At 40.7% G+C, this 18,448-nt stretch overlaps 1 pseudogene across 1 annotated transcript; it reads right to left on the reverse strand.

The window, feature by feature from the left end:
- Positions 1-2,216: 2,216 nt before the first annotated feature.
- LOC117997417 lies at positions 2,217-18,066 on the reverse strand (annotated as a pseudogene). The gene is made up of 2 exons (XR_004675810.1): positions 17,930-18,066; positions 2,217-2,980 (listed from the first exon to the last, which is right to left on the reverse strand). The product of XR_004675810.1 is annotated as a 40S ribosomal protein S5-like (transcript).
- Positions 18,067-18,448: the final 382 nt, after the last annotated feature.

The raw sequence follows: 18,448 nt of genomic DNA on the forward strand, positions 1-18,448 counted from the left end.
GTCGCTTAACCAACTGAGCCACCCAGGCACCCTATGCTTTTTATACTTTTGCATAGGTCCAGAAGATTTGCTTTATCTCAAGAAAGTGAAGCAATAGATTAGATTAGTTTCACTATGTTACTCAGTAGCAGTTGTGCTAAAATCCTGAAACTGTCCCCTTCCTACAGTTTGTTTTTTCTTTTGTTCGAATCTGGTTTATTAATGACAGAGATAAAGGCTTGATTACTACAACTACAGTTGTCTGAGGCAGTGGTTCTGAAACTTCAGCCGGCATCACAATTCCTTGGAGAACTTGTTAAAACATAGATTTCTGGGCCCCACCTCCAGAGGCTCTGATCCAGAAGATCTGGAGTGGGGCCCGGAAATGTGCATTTCTGACAAGTTCCTGCTGCTGCTGATGGTCCAGGAATGCAAAGCATTGATTTAGTTCTTCCATCTGAAGAACCAAGGGCATTTCCTTTTCAGTGATTTCCAGCAAGTGACTGCCTTACTTCCATATTCTGAGCGTGCAGAATACCAAGGCTTTGTCTTCACAGAGAGCAGGGCTTGCCTTGTGCAAAATGAGAGAGTAAGCGACACTCACACGAACAAACACGCATCTCTACGTATCCAGGGTACCAGCAGGCATTCCCCGGTCTCAGTGGCTTCCAGCTGTGCTGGGTCTCTCCCCCTTTGGGAAGGTTTGTGGAAAATGTTCTAATATGTTCTTTGCTTCCTCCACACCACTACCTCTTTCTAGCCAGCTGCTTTTTTTTTTTTTTTTTAACTTCTGCTGCAGAGATATGTTGATCAGGAGGACTCGCTTCTCATTCCATCTTTCCCTCCACATCCCCATCTGTTTTAAACAGACTCCTACCCACACTTCAAGGCTCAGCTGAAAGCTCACACCCCACCCCCATGACACCACAGAGGAACTCGCAGCACCTCTCTGTGGTCTGGGAGTTTTGTGATGAGATATCTCACTTAACGCGTGGCCCTGCACTTTTCTGGTTCCATGTTTATCCCTCTCTATGAAACACAGGCTCTTCTAGACAGAGTGATGTCTTAGTTATATCTCTCACCCTGCAAAACCACACTCAATAAACGAAGGAAAGAAAGCAAGATGGGAGGAAGGAGGAAGAGAAGACGTTCTGCTCCCAGGACATATGTATCATTTATTGTAGAGAAGGGTAGGATAGTATTTGGGTGGTTGGGGAAAGCAGTGAGGGCTGCTACCTACCCTGACAATGCGAATGCTTGATCCTCACATCAGCAACAATGGAATCAGCCACGTGAATGATTTGGCCATAGGTTAAGGACATGGATCCAGCTCAGCAATAGAGGAGGAAGGCAGAATGCATCACCCGCGCCCTTGTTGTTCTTATGGCTCTTTGGCAGAGAGGATGCTGATGCCATGACAATGGCGGGGCCTGGGGGCAGGGGGAGGTTATTTGAGGCTGAAGGACTTTGAGACTCAGGAAGGATATGGGATGAGATAAAAGCAAAGGCCTGAATAATATTTGCAAATAGAGTTACCCATCACTGGCGCACGATATGCCAGGCACTCTTCTAGGGTTACATACACAATGGAATTGGTTGGTTGAACTGAGAGTTATGTAATAAATTAAAACAATATATATTTGGTCTTTATCATGTGTGAATAGTATTAGGCTTTCCTTTAATATAAGAAAGAAATACACTCCTTTCTATTATTTAATTTATCTTCAATATCTAGCAATATACAAATGACGAATGAATTCATTCCTACAATATGTCTTTTTGTGGGGTGCCTGGCTGCTCAGTGTGTAGAGCATGAGACTCTTGATCTTGGGGTTGTGAGTTCGAGTCTTGTGTTGCACGTTGAGCTTACTTTTTTTTTTTAAAGATTTTATTTATTTATTTGACAGAGAGAGACACAGCAAGAGAGGGAACACAAGCAGGGGGAGTGGGAGAGGGAGAAGCAGACTCCCTGCCAAGCAGGGAGCCCGATGCGGGGCTCGATCCCAGGACCCTGGGATCATGACCAGAGCCGAAGGCAGACGCTTAATGACTGAGCCACTCAGGCGCCCCGAGCTTACTTTTTAAAAAAGGCATATATATATATATATATGCCTTTTTGCTCCTTCCAAAAATAGTTTCAAAATACTGCTTCTTAGAGCCACTTTAGAAGACAGTTTGGCAGTGTCTTACCAAAGCTAAACACAGTCTTTTTTTTTTTTTCTTTTTTTAAGGCTGCCCTAAAGGCAGACAGGTTCATTGAAGTCACAGCCAGGTGATCAGCGGTTGGACTTGGCCACACGTTCCAGCTCGTCCTTCTTCTTGATAGCCTAGGAACTGGAAGAGCACCAAAAGAAGAGGTTTCATGTGTAAACATATTTGCCCAAATCAATATGCCACACAGAATTGGCTGCATTGATGAGCTCATCTGCTAGGCAGTCAGCAATGGTCTTGATGTTCTGGAAGGCAGCCTCACGGGCACCTGTGCACAGCAGCTAGATGGCCTGATTCACACAGAGCAGGGCGGACATGTCAACAGCCTGACGCCTCACTGTTCCGGCTCGTCCAATGCGGGTTGAGTCCTCCCGGGGACCGCTGTTAATAATTGCATTCACCAGGACCTGCAGGGGGTTCTCACCAGGGAGCAGATGGGAGATCTCGAAGGCATGCTTGACAATGCGCACGGTCATGAGCTTCTTGCCATTGTTACGGCCATGCATCATCATTGAGTTGGTGAGACGCTCGACAATGGGGCACTGTGCCTTACGGAAGCGCTTAGCTGCATATCGCCTTGCACTGTGGGGCAGGTACTTGGCATACTTCTCCTTCACTGCAATGTAATCCTGCAAGGAAATGTCATTGATCTGAACATCATCAGTGCTCCATTTCCCAAAGAGCTTGATGTCAGGGGTCTCCACCACTGCAGGTCCAGCTGTCTCCCACTCGGTCATCCTGAGGGCACAGCCGGGGCATCCCAATCGATCAGCGTGCACCACGCGCCACCCTGGCACAGACGGGAAGACCAAAGCTAAACATAGTCTCACCATACAATCTAACAATCCAGCAGACATACCTCTAGGTATTTACTCAAATGAATTGAAAATGTACGTTCACATAAAAACTTGCACACAAGTGTTTACAGCAGCTTTATTCATAATTGCTAAAAATTGGAAACAACCAAGATGTCCTGCAGCAGGTAAATGGATAAATAAACCGCGTTACATCCAAACAACAAAATATTATTTAGTGATTAAAAGAAATAAGCTATCAAGCCATGAAACAGGAAAAGACATGGAGTTACTTTAAATGCATATTGCTAAGTGAGAGAAAACAGGCTAAAAAGGCTACATACTGTATGTTTAGGACAATATGACATTCTGAAAAAGAAAACACTGTGGAGACAGTGAAAGGATGAATGGTTTCCAGGGGTTGAGGGGCGGGGGAGAGAGAGATGAATGGCTGGAACGGGGAGGCTCTTTAGAGCAGTGAAACGACTCTTTATGATACTGTAACGGTGGATACGTGTCATTATGCATTTGTCAAAACCCAGAGAATGTGCAACACCAAGGATGACCCTGAAGTAAACAGTGGACTTTAGCTAATAATAATGTATCCATATTGGCTTATCAATGATAACCAATGTATCACAACCATATAAAATGCTGGTAATAAGGGAAAGTGAATGCAAGAGAGAGAAGGGTTTATGGGAACCACCTGTACTTTCTGTTCAATTTTTCCTTAAACCTAAAACTGCTCTAAAATATAAAACATGAGGAAAAAAAGAAAAAAGAAAGAGCAGACTAATTCTGTACCCCTCCAAAGGATCAAACATAGGTGCACTGAAGACCTTGCTGAAAATGAAAGTTGATAAATATGGGAGTGGGCCCCTTTCATTGGTAGGATCATGCTGTAACTCTCTGTCTCCCCAGAATGATGACTGGTGGAAGAAAGTGATACTTCAGTTAGGTTAGAGCACTGGAGTAGACAGTATTTAAGGTTACCTGCAATTTTGATATCCCGTGATGCTACAGAAAAGTAACCACAAGTATAATGAACGCTGTATAGAATAAATTAAAGTCAGGATGACACATTTCCCCAGACTAGGGGCTAAAGAAAGCAAACAAAGCATGTGAAATGACTGTCATTCTGAGTAGCAGTCCTTGCTCAATAGTGAGGTGAGCAGGAAGAACTGAGAAGTGGTGCTTTATTGACTTTGTTTCTTTCTTTCTTTTTTTTTTTTTATTTGAGAGAGAGAGAACGAGAGACAGAGAGCATGAGAGGGAGGAGGGTCAGAGGGAGAAGCAGACTCCCTGCCGAGCAGGGAGCCCGATGCGGGACTCGATCCCGGGACTCCAGGATCATGACCTGAGCCGAAGGCAGTCGCTTAACCAACTGAGCCACCCAGGCGCCCTTGACTTTGTTTCTTTTCTGGAAATTGTATTAAGTGTATGAGATGATGTAAGATATTGACAGCTGCAGAATCTTCCCTGCCCTCGATTTCCAAAACAGTATGATCACATATAAATGTAGGTGTGTAGACACATCATATAAATAATGAGTGGCATGAGTCACGCTAATGGGTTGGCCCATTAAATGGTTAATTTGTTTTATGAAACATCCATACCAACCCTCAAAGATACTCTAGAAATCAGAGAATAGACACCCTTGGAATAAGAGCCTCTAAACTTATTGTGTCCCCTATGTGGAAATTTTTACAAATCGCCTCTTTCTCCCCCTGTAAGGGAAACTACAGGCAGGTTTCGTAAACACACCTGGATAAAAGCCCCCCTGTTGTCGCTTATGTGTTCTCCTCTACAACATTAAAAGAAATTCCAGGTTCCTGTCTGCAGAGCTGCTGTTGCCAGGGAAACAGAGCTTCATCAGAATGCAGCTGCTCGAAGTCTCAGTGCCCCAGTTACTGGCTCTTTTGATTGGTGGACACACATGAATCTCTTTCTAAGAAAGTTAATTTCTTCGTTTGCATCTATTGCACAAACATATCTGTCACCTGGGTCCAGACAGAATACTGTATCTACTTGCCTGATTAAAACTTGCTCACGGAGAGAGGGAATGCAATGTCAGAGGATGGGCCATTCCATCCTTCACAAAAAGCAGGTGGTACCAAGGGGTCCTCTCTACTCCGCTTTCCTAGAAGTTCTGCAGAGACCAACAAAGCTTGAATATTTGTTTCTGATAGCCAGGCATTCCATCTTCCATGAGGGCATCGTAATAGTCTATGAGACAGGTAAATTCAACATGGGCAGACTTTCCAGTTAGACCTGACAATGTTATCTAAATATTTAAAGCTGAGACCGCTCATCTGAATTCCCTGGTACTCAGCTTTTATTGGAAGGTCTTCCAGAAGCAGCCTAAATTCTTATTGTAGTTTCAGGTTGCTTCCAACTCAAACAACTTACCTGAGTGATTTCTAGAAAGTATGTGAACCGATGCCGACCAGGTTTGAGCTATTTTGAGCTTGATAAAAATCCAAATGAGATATTAACCCATTCATATAATCATGAGTCTCTATGTAGATTGATTCAATAATCCAGCAGGCCAATTTTTTTCAGGTAGATATGCTTCAGGGAACCATCTCTATCCAATTTTTGTTTTCTTTTTGTTTGTTTGTTTCAATTTTTGTTTTATTGGTGATAGGTGACCTGACTTTCTTACTCATTCTATGGAGGATGATACAGCAAACATGCTAATGTGCTCATCCAAGAGAAATCTGAAATGGGGTAATTTTCAAAGTGCCTTCTTTAGGAGGGCAACGAAGACGTGGTGACTGTCTAATTATGAAGGCTCATTTCATATGCAGCATGTAGTTTTTAAGTAAAAGATCTTGCAATTTTACTCTCAGGAAAGCTTCTGACTTTTCTTTATACCTGTCATTGTATTTCCCTATGTATGATAGTAATATTTCCGAATTTTTTACTCTCTGTTTAGCATTTAGGTAAGGTATTCTATTCTTATATTTTACTTTTAAACTAGTCCCTCAAGAGTTCTGATTTTTACTAATTATTCCCACTAACTTACCACTGCAATTCCAAAGAAAATTCCAGGGCTTTTTTTTTTTTTTTTTTTTTAGTTTTTTCCCTGATAATGTCTTGCCTGAAAATAGCATCATTTCAAATGAAATCCACTTTATTTCATTAGTTCTAGAGGGGATATTTACTTCTTCTCCTGATAGGCAAATTCAGATTCAGCTGGGTTCAGGTGGCCCATGTAATCAAGGGATTTGGGATGTGACCTCCTCTGAATGTATATCCCGTATTCTCATAGCTGGGGCCACTTGGCAGCTCATTCAGCAGCTCCAAAATGATTGTTTAAAGCAGGACAATGTGCCTGTGTGGTAGAGTGGACAATGTAAAGCCGTAACCTAGAAGATTGACATTAAAACTTGACAGAAACATTCCTTTTGCAGTAAAATAAACAGTTTTCTCTTCTCCTAGATAAGGTGCTGTAATTTTTTTGATTAATCCATATGGTTTGTCCTCTTGCCTCGGAAACCACTAAAGACAACAATTTTCCAACTCCCTTCCTCGAAGTTTTCATTATCAATAAATGCCTGCGATATCAGCTGAGATTGCTTAGCCCACACATCCGGCCTGTATCTTAATTGCAGTAACTTCTTGTCACACACAGCCAACTCAGTTGATGTATGGAAACACTGGATTTTTTTTCTCTCCTCCCCATTCTCCCCGCCCTGGACCTCCAGCCCCCTTCTCTCCATTCCCCATTCCCAACCTCACGGAGCCCGGAAAGTCTTGCAGCATTCCTGAAAAGTTACATAAGACACCAGAAGTAGATAACATTGTATGTTTTGAGTTTAAAATGCAGAATGTTTATGCCTGTAGGGAGAGAATGAAAGAATGTCTTTTTCAGGAATCCTATCTGAAATGACTGGAGTCTGAGAAGTGTTTCCCTTAGTGTAAAAATGATGTTTGAGGAGTCTGGGTGTTCTTGACTACCTAGTCAATGGCAAGTTCTTTGTTCCCTAAAAGTAAATAACCAGGACCTAAGGGTCCAGGTTATAGCCCAGCTAGGCTGAGATGTCTAAGGTTTCTCTGGAGACAGGAGCAATGGAAGTAGACTCCCTGATCCAAGAGCAGTACCTTTGTGCTGAGACCCAGTCTTCTTTTAATGGTATAGAAGGACCAATGGGATGGAGGACGCGAGTCTTGGCTTGGCATGAAAGAAAGGCAAGCCAGGTTCTCCCTTTGGCATTTGATCACCTTGCTAATGGCTAGCTTGCAGATACAGAGAGTTAGGTCTGTCCAACACCCAGAGTTTCAATCTCAGCAGCCTTTCCCATCTGGCATAAGAGACACCTTCTCTGAGAACCGAAGAGACTATGCTGCAATTCAAAAGAGGAGATCATGTAGTTGGCAAATGGGAGCACCAAAAGAAGAGGTTTCATGTGTAAACATATTTGCCCAAATCAATATGCCACACAGAATTGGTTCTTCCGAGACCTCCTGACCTTGCCCTTCCCTTCAGCAAGGTCAGTAGCAGCATACACGCAGCCCCATGGCTGATTCCAACACACTGCAACCGTCTCCAAGGCAACACTGATTTAAGGTCATCTCAGTGCTGCCCAATTTCCAGGAATCTTCTGGGGCTCTCTGTTCTTTGTGGTCTGGCATCAGGATGGAAAGTTTAACCTGAGCACAAGGGGAGGCTGGTTGGTTCCTACAGACTCTGCATTCTTTTCTCAGGTGGGTCGGGTTTGTGAACAAGGCTCGGCCCCACCTGTGGTGTAAATATTTTTGAAAGTCTCCTAGAGTGTAGACATGACCTCTGCCCAATGCACTTACCACCCATCTAGATAAGTAACAACAGAAGGGAAATTCAGGGAGCATCTCCGCTCCTTTCCTTAGAATGGAAATGACTTGGGAAAAAGGAGTAAATGAAGGAGAACTGTAATAACACAAAAATGTTCAGGCTAGTTTCTTCCCTCTGTCCTGCTTGGCCCCTGCTGTTGTTTCTTTGCCATCCTGCTGAATTTATCTATTTTATGTTCTGTAATAAAGGTATGCCATGGTGCGATTGGGGACTGCTGAATATGACTGAAATAAAGTGCAGCATTTACCGAGGAGTCTCCTCACAGCAATGACACCCCTTTGTTTTATTTTACGTATTGAGGTGTGACGGGCAGACAGCAAAGCTGTGCTTGTTCGATAGATACATCTTGATGAGGTTGAGATAAGTATTCCCTTTGTTTTAAACATTGTCTCAGCTAGTTCTTTCTTGCATGAGTGCTTTTACCTAATGTCACTGATGCTTTTCATTCTTGCATGCATTCACCAGAAGTCCATAGAACCCCTGCTAAGCAGGAGACACTGAGCAAAGGGGTGCGACAGGGAAAGAGGCCATTGCAGTGCCAACTGTCAGAGCTGTGGAAGACAAGAGGAAGTGACTGCCACATCTGGATGGACAGTCCAGTGTAATGGCCTCCAAAGGATGATCCTGAGTACAAAGTAACCAAAAGACGCTCAACCTGGTCAGATTATTAACTTCTCTGTGTTTCAGGTTTCCCATCTGTAACATGGGGACAAAACTAGAATTTCCATGGAGGTGTCTGATGAATTTAGATCTGGATTTCAAGTAACTGTCTTCTACTTGTAACTCATTCCTGGCCCAGGAAGTTCAAGGAGATGACCCATTTGCTCGCTGAGTTGCAGTGGCTCAAGATGCTGAATGGGGAGGAAAGGGAAGTTGGGTTTTCTTCCATTGTTAAGACTGACTCTTCCTGAAGCTTCCATCACTTTGTAGGATTACGTTAGACGTGGATGGGGCAAGTCCCGCCCGGCTAGGTAGATACAAACTTCCATCAGCCAGGCCTTGGGCAAAGTATGGTTCACCGAATCTCCAGACATTTTAGAAGGCATGAGAATGTGACCATTCAATTGTCTAGTGTTTGATGTCCGGACAGACCCAAGGGCACTGAGAGCATCTGTAATTCACATGACCAGGATGCTCTACCCCATGGCTCCATCTCAAGTTGCTGTCTCAACACAGTAGCTCACACAGAGGAAGATCTCTGGATGGGGACTTGGATTTTAATTGTTTGCCATCCTAATGAACCAAAGGATCGAAGTTGGTTAAACTCTTTCAAAGACATTATCACTAGCTGTGAGAAACTGCCATATTGAGAATAAAATTGTCATTTGACCTGGAAGACCTCAGTAGGATGAAGAGGTTTGGGAAGGTGGAATTTGGTGGGTGATGCCTCTTACCTAAGAGATAGATCTACAACACATCTCCACTTCTGTGACATCCAAATAACAAACACTAAAGAAACTCTTAAGTGAAAAAGTTCATGCTCAATGTGATACCAAAGAGCCAAAATCCAGGGAAATAGGGTGATATAAGTAAAATAAGCATGTACACACACCCAAAGGAAACTCATAACTCTTCACAATCACCTCATGAAATAGATGTTATCCCCATTTTACAGATGAGGAAACTAAGACCTAAAAAGGTGAAGGGATCTGTACAAGGTCATCCTAAATCACCTTTCTCTGGCTTTAAAACCTGAACACTCAATACTGTGATATGCCTTCATGTCAGAGATTTACTTACATCAAATGCACCACTTACAAAAAGGGGAGACATCCAAGGCTATTTATGGCCCTGCAGCCTTAACCATAATATAATTTTATCTAATGTCAAGGGGTTTTTTAAAAAAAATAAATCATCCTCTAGGGCAAAGGCTGGAAAACTATAGTCCATGATCCAAATCCAGTCCTCTGTCTTCTTTTATAAATAAAATTTTATTGGAATACACTCATGCCTTTATGTACTGTCCATGGTTACGTTCAAGCTACAATGGTAGAGTAAAGTAGCTACAGCAGAAACCCTATGCTCCACAAAACTGAAAATACCTACTGTCTGGTCCTTTACAGATTCACATAAAAGGGTTAGTATAAAATGAATCCATCTGCCTATGTATTATACTCAATATTTTACAGTGTTCATAATATTAACTGTGAGACTTCTTGCAACTTCTTAGTGTGTCAAATAAATCATAAAAGACTCAAGGCTACTTGATGCAGTTTTAGGGTTAAGTATATTTTATACTACTCAAATCCACTTCAGGTAAACTTATTATAATTCTCTTAGGCAAAATATCCCAGTCCCCAATCATCCTGGATAAATAAAATCTTGACCTGAAAGTACTCTACATTCTCTAGCCTACAACTCAAATTGCTACAGTAAAAGCTACATATTGGTTGTGGACTCAGCACATTAATTCATATTAAAACATGGTTTAGATTTTAATTTTGCTTTACCACCCCCCACTTATACAATTTGATTTCTGTTGTTTGAGGTGGTTTATAAGCCATGTATCTTTCCTTCTTACTTTACGAGCTCTTGCATTCTTCCACATCTAAATCTTCAAACAACCATACAATGAGTAAAAGACAATTGTTCCTGTCTTTTCTATTTTTCTTTTTCTACTGATTCATTTGCATTCGTTTCCAAACAAGTTTTTATTTTTCTCTCATATTAAAAAAAAGAAAAAAGTCTTTCTCTTGACCAAATTTCCCCCCTATGGTCCTGCTTGTTAAGTTTCCTTAAAGTATAGCTCCTTCAGAACTTTCTTCAATGTCTCCTCTTTCTTCCCTTTCAAACTTCTCCAAGCAGGCTTTCGTCCTCCTCACTCCCATTCCAGCTACTAGCAGTCAGAATGACCTTGTTGTTAAACCCCTGCTCAACTCTCAATCCTCATGCCCCCTGACTTACAACTGGCAGCAGCTGATATATTTGCTTGCTCTATTGTCCTTGATATACCTTCTTTCTTGACTTCCAGGATGCCACACTTTCTTGGGATCTTGAGTTTTGTCCCAATTCATACCTAGAACTGTGCCTGACACATGGTTGGTGCCCAGTAAATAAGTGTTTAAATAAAGGAGAATGGGACACCTAACCTCATCTGGATCACAAAATAAATTCACACCACTGCTTACAAGATACTATCAAATGTTGTTTGAAAGCTTGTTAAAAATATGTTTATCCAAAATCCAAATGGTCACATTCCAGTGCAAAAATATCAAGTACCATTAACAAAATAGCTATCTTTCATCTATCTATCTATGCTATCTATAGACTGACTTCCTTTAAGGTGTTTAAAGAAACTGTAAAATTTTTTATTGATAGAGCAATGACAGTATTTTATTCTTCTGAGAATACTACCCATTTAGGGGAAAGACTTACAAGTCTGAGTAGATCTTTGATTGAAAAGCATGGCCTGACATCTTTCTTCTTTACCTATCATTGTGTTTGACAGAAGTTGTAAGAAGACCCTTGGGAATATATCGGTGATGGATACAGGGGTGGATAGCCATGTTAGTAAGGCCATTTGAAGAGAAGGTCACTAGGATCAGGATGACACATTATCTGGTCAGATAATATGCAGCACACAGTAGGGGAACCTTCCCTGCCTTCCCACTCTCTGTGAAATAGAAGATAAGCTCATTGTGGCTGTCCAATAATACTTTGGAATGGAACAAAATTGAAAAAAAAAAATAAGCGTCCTGGTAGATTGTAACTGAGTAGCTTTTGATTTAAGAAGCATTTTTTATTCAACATGTCTCTCCCAGACCACAGCGCTTTTAAGTGATAAATAGAAATTAAGAATCCAGACTCACAGTTATTCAAAACAGCCTTTGTGAAAACGATTTTGCTGAGCATCCGCACGTTTAAGGAGACGAAAAGAACGTATCATGAGAACACTATAAACATAGTGTGAGGACGAAGCTGGGATTGTGATGCACAGGGCTTCCTCTGGGTGGGTGACATTCCACCAAGACAAATGGCATTCCAGCCACTCAGTTGGCCAACATCAAAGATTATTAACCAATTTCCATCCTGTTCTTTTTTTTTATGGGTTTTAATGACCAGGCGAGATTTCACTACTTAATATTTAAACAAATGTTTTTATGCAGAGACAATAAAGCCACTGTTGAGACTGGATAGAACTGTTTAACATTCTCCAGTATGGCTGATTGCCATTCCCTCTGGAGTAAATGGCATAAGTTGATTTCTGAAAGTGTTCAGAAATTAAAGCTCTTATTGGTGACACATGGGAATGGAATCTCCTTGAGTGGCACACATAGCATACCAGGTGTGTGTGGTCTGCCCCGAAGGGTGAGTTCCTCTATTGTTCCAGCTCTTCTAGCAGAACATGATTTGGTTAGCATAGCTTGCCTTGGCTGAACGAACTGGCTTGCCTCCATGTGCTACTCCTTCTCTGCATTGACTCATCAAATTGCTGATGGTCTTTTATATCCCCCCTTCTTAATTACCCACCATCAAATGCAGGAGGGTGGTGAGCTTCTGTTTTGAGTTTCAATATCCCTCATTGGTAAGATGACCTGGAGTGAACCACTGAGGTAAACTTACTTAGGGTCAAAGCATGTTTCACATGAGGCAGGACATCTCTCAAAAGCCACTTTGACCTATTTAAACAGTAGTTCTATATTTTTTTCCTCAAAGTTAGGTGTTATAATGTTTGGATCATAGCAAGAAGGCTAACTTTACAAAATGTTCACGATCTTTTAGGTGCCTGAAGAAACTGCGATGGACAAATCCACTGAGGTTCTTTGATGACACCCCTAAGGAGGTATTATCTCTTTTAAGGTTGAGTGTGGGTAGGACAAGCTCCAAATCATGTCACTATCCCTGTGGATATTTAGCCATACAACCCTCAAAATACTGAAGTTGTACATTCTACTTGTGCCCATCATGTTTTAACTAGATTTTTTGCCTAGATGAGAATGGGGTCCAAGATAAAAGCCAGCAATTGAAAATAACAACATAAACCATCTGAAGTATTCCAACCACAGCAACAAGACATCTCAATGTAAAAAATAAAATCATTTGAATATTATTGTGTATAAATTCTAAAGCTTCCATAACACACTCTCTGATGGGTAAGATGATTCCTCCAATCCAACACCCATAGAATATGCATTAGAGAACACACTTTCTTCTAAGGGGCATGAATTGGTATAAAGTCATCCACTTCTCTCACCTAGCTCTCCCAGACTCACGATTTTAGAAATGGCTGCCCAGAGCCAGAATACCATTTAAAGCCACCTGGCTACAGGGAGAAGTGTTTCTCAAATTTCTCAGATCAGAAGTATTAGTTGGGGCATTTGTTAAAAATATAAATTCCTTTGCATGGAGCACTGGGTGTTATGCACAAACAATGAATCATGGAACACTTCATCTAAAACTAATGATGTAATGTATGGGGATTAACATAAGAATAAAAAATATATATATATAAATTCCCTTCACCCTTACCCACCTACCCTTCACTTCAGTTCGACTCATTAGATATGGGTTGGAGCCCAAGAATATGGATTGTTAATAAGTCAATCTTTTATGTGGGGAAATTGTGTGAGACACTTTTCCAGGATATAGAATCCCCAAATTATGACTTCACCAATTGAAGATGTACCAGTTTTGCGGCTTAATATATTCACGGGGAGTGAACAAGAGAAACTAAAAAAGAACTAAGATATAAAAAGCGTATATAAAGAATATAAATGATAAGAGAAAAAGAAAGTTAAGCACAACAATAATCAGAAATAAGTAGTGACTAGAAACTTAGGATATGAGAATATGAGGGGAAAAAACCAGACACAAAAACAGAGATACAGAGAGAGAGATTGATTTCCAGAAAAGTCTGCTTTTTCACATCTACTCTGAATTAGTCTTGAGCTTGTGTCCAAGATCAAGGCCCCAGTTCTCATGACAGTGCCCTGCTCAATAGCCCCTCTCTTTTGTGTATGTAGTATTAGACACCTGGAAGCTAATTAGAAATACGTGAAGTTTTGTTATTAATGTGTTTATTTTTAAAATGGAAATCATTAAGGAAAATAAATAGAAGTAGGAGATGTGTTGATGGAATCGCTGCCATTAATTGAGCATCCAGCTATGTTCCACACACTATCCTCATGCTCTAACATTTCTTTAATGATCTTCACAAGAGGTTTTATTACAATTCTATTGATAAGGAAACAGAAGCTCAGAGAAGTGGCTTATCAAAGGTCACATCCTCTAGCAGTGACAGCTGGGGTTTGAACCCAGACGCATCTCTTTCTAGTCTATCCTGTGTTCATGAGACAGTAAGCTTTGGATTATGAGGCAAGAATTTTGATTCACTTCCAAGGTTGCCTGGTAACTCATTGTGTGCATTTAGATCCGTGTTTAGGTTCCTTTGTGCCTTGGTTTCCATATATTCCAATCTGCAGACAACTTTTCTGTTATCTGGTCAATATAGAATCTGTTGAAGTTAAGTACAGGGTTTCCATTTGGGTTCTACAACTGGTGTGAAATTGGGAGGAACGTATTTGAAATCTTTCAGTTGCTGTCAAAATGGCAGCGGTGGTTCACAAGTGAGGGAGCCCATTAAAGCAGTTTGAGGAACTATTCACCTATCTGGGAACCATGGGACGAGTTACTATTGCCTTTGGACCTTGTCTCGTACTTAACAGCTTGCTAAATTCTGACAAAAGGGACAGAGTGAAGCTACTATCTAAAATAAAGTATTTTTTTCCAACTGGCAAAAGGCAAACATGATCTCCCAGACACTCTTGCCTAGAAGTAACCGTTCTCTAATGAGTTGCTGTTTTTATTAAATATTATGTAGAGCAGATTCATCCTCTTGGATTATAGGAGACACAACCATAACACAATGTGCTTTTCCTATGCAGAAGCTTATTTGCAGCTATGTAACGGGTCCCGAGTGAATGTCTGAAAAATCAGTCATGTTTGTACAGATTTAAAGAGGTTTGCACAAAACTTTGAAAGATTTCAAAATAAGCATTTTTGAACAATCGCTTCCATCCAAAGGACAGTGCTCCCTGGTGTCAAGGCGTATCCTTTGCAAGAAGGAGCTGGGGGATATGAAAAAGAACATGAAATTAATGTTAAGAAAACAGATGTCCAGAGCCTTAGGGACTAGCAATGCAATTCCTGAGCAAGAGAGTTATAAAGTGCAAATGAGTCCAGGAAGGAAATGTGATAATGTGGAGGAGTGATTATCTATTGGGTAGGTCCTAGGTCTGTAGGGGTTTCATATTTTCAGCAACGACTAAGTGATGGCACCAAGAACATATTTGTGTTCAATAAGTTAACAGGTGACCCCAGGCCGACCCAGAGACAATTAAAATTCAGGATGCCTTTATTCAAGGTGGGGGAGAAACTTTGTGAAAAATTTAAGGATATTTTCCAGGCAATGCAAACATTACAGAAAATAACATGTCAGGAGAGAGTTGTTTGGAGTTTACAATGAACTCCATGTTATCTCTAAGTCACCAGTACACAACTATAGTAATGTTTCCAAAGAAGCATGTAGGATGTACAGTAATTAACTGGAAAGGGAGTATACGGTGGTCCCCCTTTTCTCTAGTCAGTAAAGCAAATGAAAGAAGGAGAAAATAGAAGGGAACTCTAGAATGGGAGATTCGGGTCAACCAAGGGGATGAGATTTGCAATAAAGCAAACTGTTCAATACCAGAATATCTGGCTAAGGATGTAATTATCATTCTTAATATCACTTCCTTGAGGTGTTTAAAAATCAGAGAATTTTTTGTGCAACTAGGACAAGGTGCATGCTATTAGGACAATCAGTACAAATTGCATCTAGGTTTAGATGATTCTTTAAGCCTCCCTTGGTCTGGTCTGTTGCTTCTGTGGGACATCAGGAGAGGAAAGTGTGGCTGTTTGAAACTTCCCTGGGCCTCCTGCTCTCATCCTGGACCCGGACAGCTCTCAGGATAACCAGACTTAGGCTGTGTTGGCTTTTCATCTCTCCGTGTTAATTGACTCTGAAGTTGGAGCACATCCCTGTTTCTTCCCACTCTATCCCCCAAAATGGAAACGGATGAGTTCATTTTCTCCTGCCCTGAACCAGCTCTGGCTTTGCTAGCTTATGTTCTCAAATTTAGTTGTCTCACATACCAGACTGAGATGAAGAGGCAAAAAAAAAGAGAGGGATAAAAGAAGAGAAAGCACAGGCGGTGCCAAGAGGATGGCCGGGGATGTGGGCCTTGGTTTAATTTCCATTTGCACATCATCTTGAATGGCACTCAACATCAGCTAAAATGCTATCCTTACTCTGCAAATTCCAAGCTTCCAGTTCTTTGCATTATCAAAGAAGTGGTCTCTGATTAAAGAATCAAAGTCATCTTGAGTTATAAGAGATTTTAGAGGAAGAGTATCTAGTCTAATAACTTTATTTTACAAATTAACAAATGAAGAACCAAGGGGGTAAATGGTAAGACCAAAACCACCCTCCCCTGGTTTACAGTCTAGATTGTGGGCTTTTTTTTTTTTTAATATTTTTTTTTTAATTGAGAGAGAGAGAGAATGAGCGGTAGGGAGGGGCAGAGGGAGAGAGCGAGAGAAGCAGACTCTCCACTGAGCAGGAAGCCCGATGTGGGACTCTATCCCAGGACATGGAGATCAAGATTGTGGGTTTCTCAGGAGCAGAACATTTGTCCATTTTTTCCTGCCATATCCTCAGAACTTAGCACAGTGCCACACATATAGTAGAAACTCAACATGTGTATTTATTGAATGAATAAGTGAATGATTTCTGGTGCCCTTTCTCGTGTTCTTCCCATTCAAGCACACATTTTAGTTTTCAAAAAAAAAAAAAAAAAATCCAAAAAGCAATCTGAGGACCAATTTAGCTCACTTCACCCCACCTCGAGCCCTGAAATGACCTAATATTTTATCTTGGAATGTTCCACTGTGTTTCCAAAAATTCTTAGTATGCTGTAGTGTGGTTTGACTTAATTCTGTTTTCACAAAAAAAGTTTGGCTAAGTGAGCCTTTCACAAATGCTCCATTGTTATCACCAGACTCAAACTTTCACCAATGAAAAAGTGTCATCTTATTAAATTTTTGCTATTTTGATTCTCAAACTTTCTCCTACTCTTTACAATTGAGGGAACTCTTTTACCTCAGTTTACAGTAAAAGTAAGTACAGTACCACAAGCCATATGTAGGTAAATCTCACTATATAAATTCTGATATTAAAAAATCCGATTTCCATTAAATTCTACCCCTGCAACTAATAATACAATATATGCTCACTATATTGAATTTAAATAAAAGATTTAAAAAAAAATCTGATTTCAAAGCAGATACACTACAGGGGAGGCCAATTCTTTGCAGTACTGAAAGATTTACCATAAGAGTACTTTAAATACTGGTCTACAGTGTAAATGTGGTTCAGATTACAGGCAACTTTTTAGGAACATATCTATTGTGCAAGAGAGGTAACTTCTGATACAACGACAGGATAAACAAAGCAGCCAATTGACGTGGAATGTATTAGGACTGACTCAGGGCATTAGGATCCAGAGTTCCCAAAGCCCTGTAAAGCACGTGGACTCTTTCAAGCTCCGGAGATCAGAGAAAACCTAAGAACTACCATACTTGAAACTTCTTGCTCCACAGCCAGTTAAGTCTAGAGATGAGGGATGAATAGGAATAGGAAGAGAATACTTTAACCCTTACTGGAACATCAAATGCCCTAGTCCTGGCTAACTTTGACTGACACATAACAAATACCAAACACTCTGACACTGAGATATTCATAATGTACATTAAAAAAATAACTGAGGGGGACACATACAATACAACAAAATAGAGAAATCAAAGGTACATGAGAAAAAGGATAGGAATAGAAACACAGAGAAGCTAACCCAACAAAGTGTACCATTACACTTATTACAAGCGATGTGGATGTTGATTCCTTGATTTTTAGCAGTCAGTGAGAAAAAGAGAACTGATCAGTTACATAACTCATCAGCCTAAGTTTTTTTTAAATACTTGAGAAAGCACACCAGATAGAAATTTGTCTCCTAAGTCCTCATAAAGATGACACTGGGTAAATAAAAAATAACATCACTAATGATATACTTACCATAGCCTAGTGGTTCTCCAACTTCAGAGTACATCAGAATCAACTGGAAGACCTATTAAAGCATGGATTTCCAACACCACTCTTCAAGTTTCTGTTGCAGTACACCTGAAGTGGGGCCCGAGCATTTGTATTTTTTTATCCTCCCAGATGACAGCCATGCTGCTGGTCCAGGAACCACATTCTGAAAACCACTGATGTAGGCACAAGGCCAAATTTGTCAAGGCCTCTTCCTGAAACATCTTTCCATAGAGACTGATGACAATGCATAATTGAGCAGTTACCTGGGATTAGTGCAAGGGAGTCTAGACCCATTCCCTTTGCTGGTCTAGCCCACAAGGGGAGGTACAAGTGGAGAGAGATAATGGCCATACCATTTATCAGTTAGTATATTTTCTATATCATTCCTTTTTTAAAAAGATTTTATTATTTATTTATTTATTTATTTATTTATTTATTTATTTATTTGAGATAGAGAGAGAGAGAAAGCACAAGCAGGGGGATCGGCAGGCAGAGGGAGAA

The sequence above is a fragment of the Mirounga leonina genome, unplaced genomic scaffold (genome assembly GCF_011800145.1).
Source record: "Mirounga leonina isolate KUSES-001 unplaced genomic scaffold, KU_Mleo_1.0 Mir_366, whole genome shotgun sequence".
In the NCBI taxonomy this organism is placed as follows: domain Eukaryota; kingdom Metazoa; phylum Chordata; class Mammalia; order Carnivora; family Phocidae; genus Mirounga; species Mirounga leonina.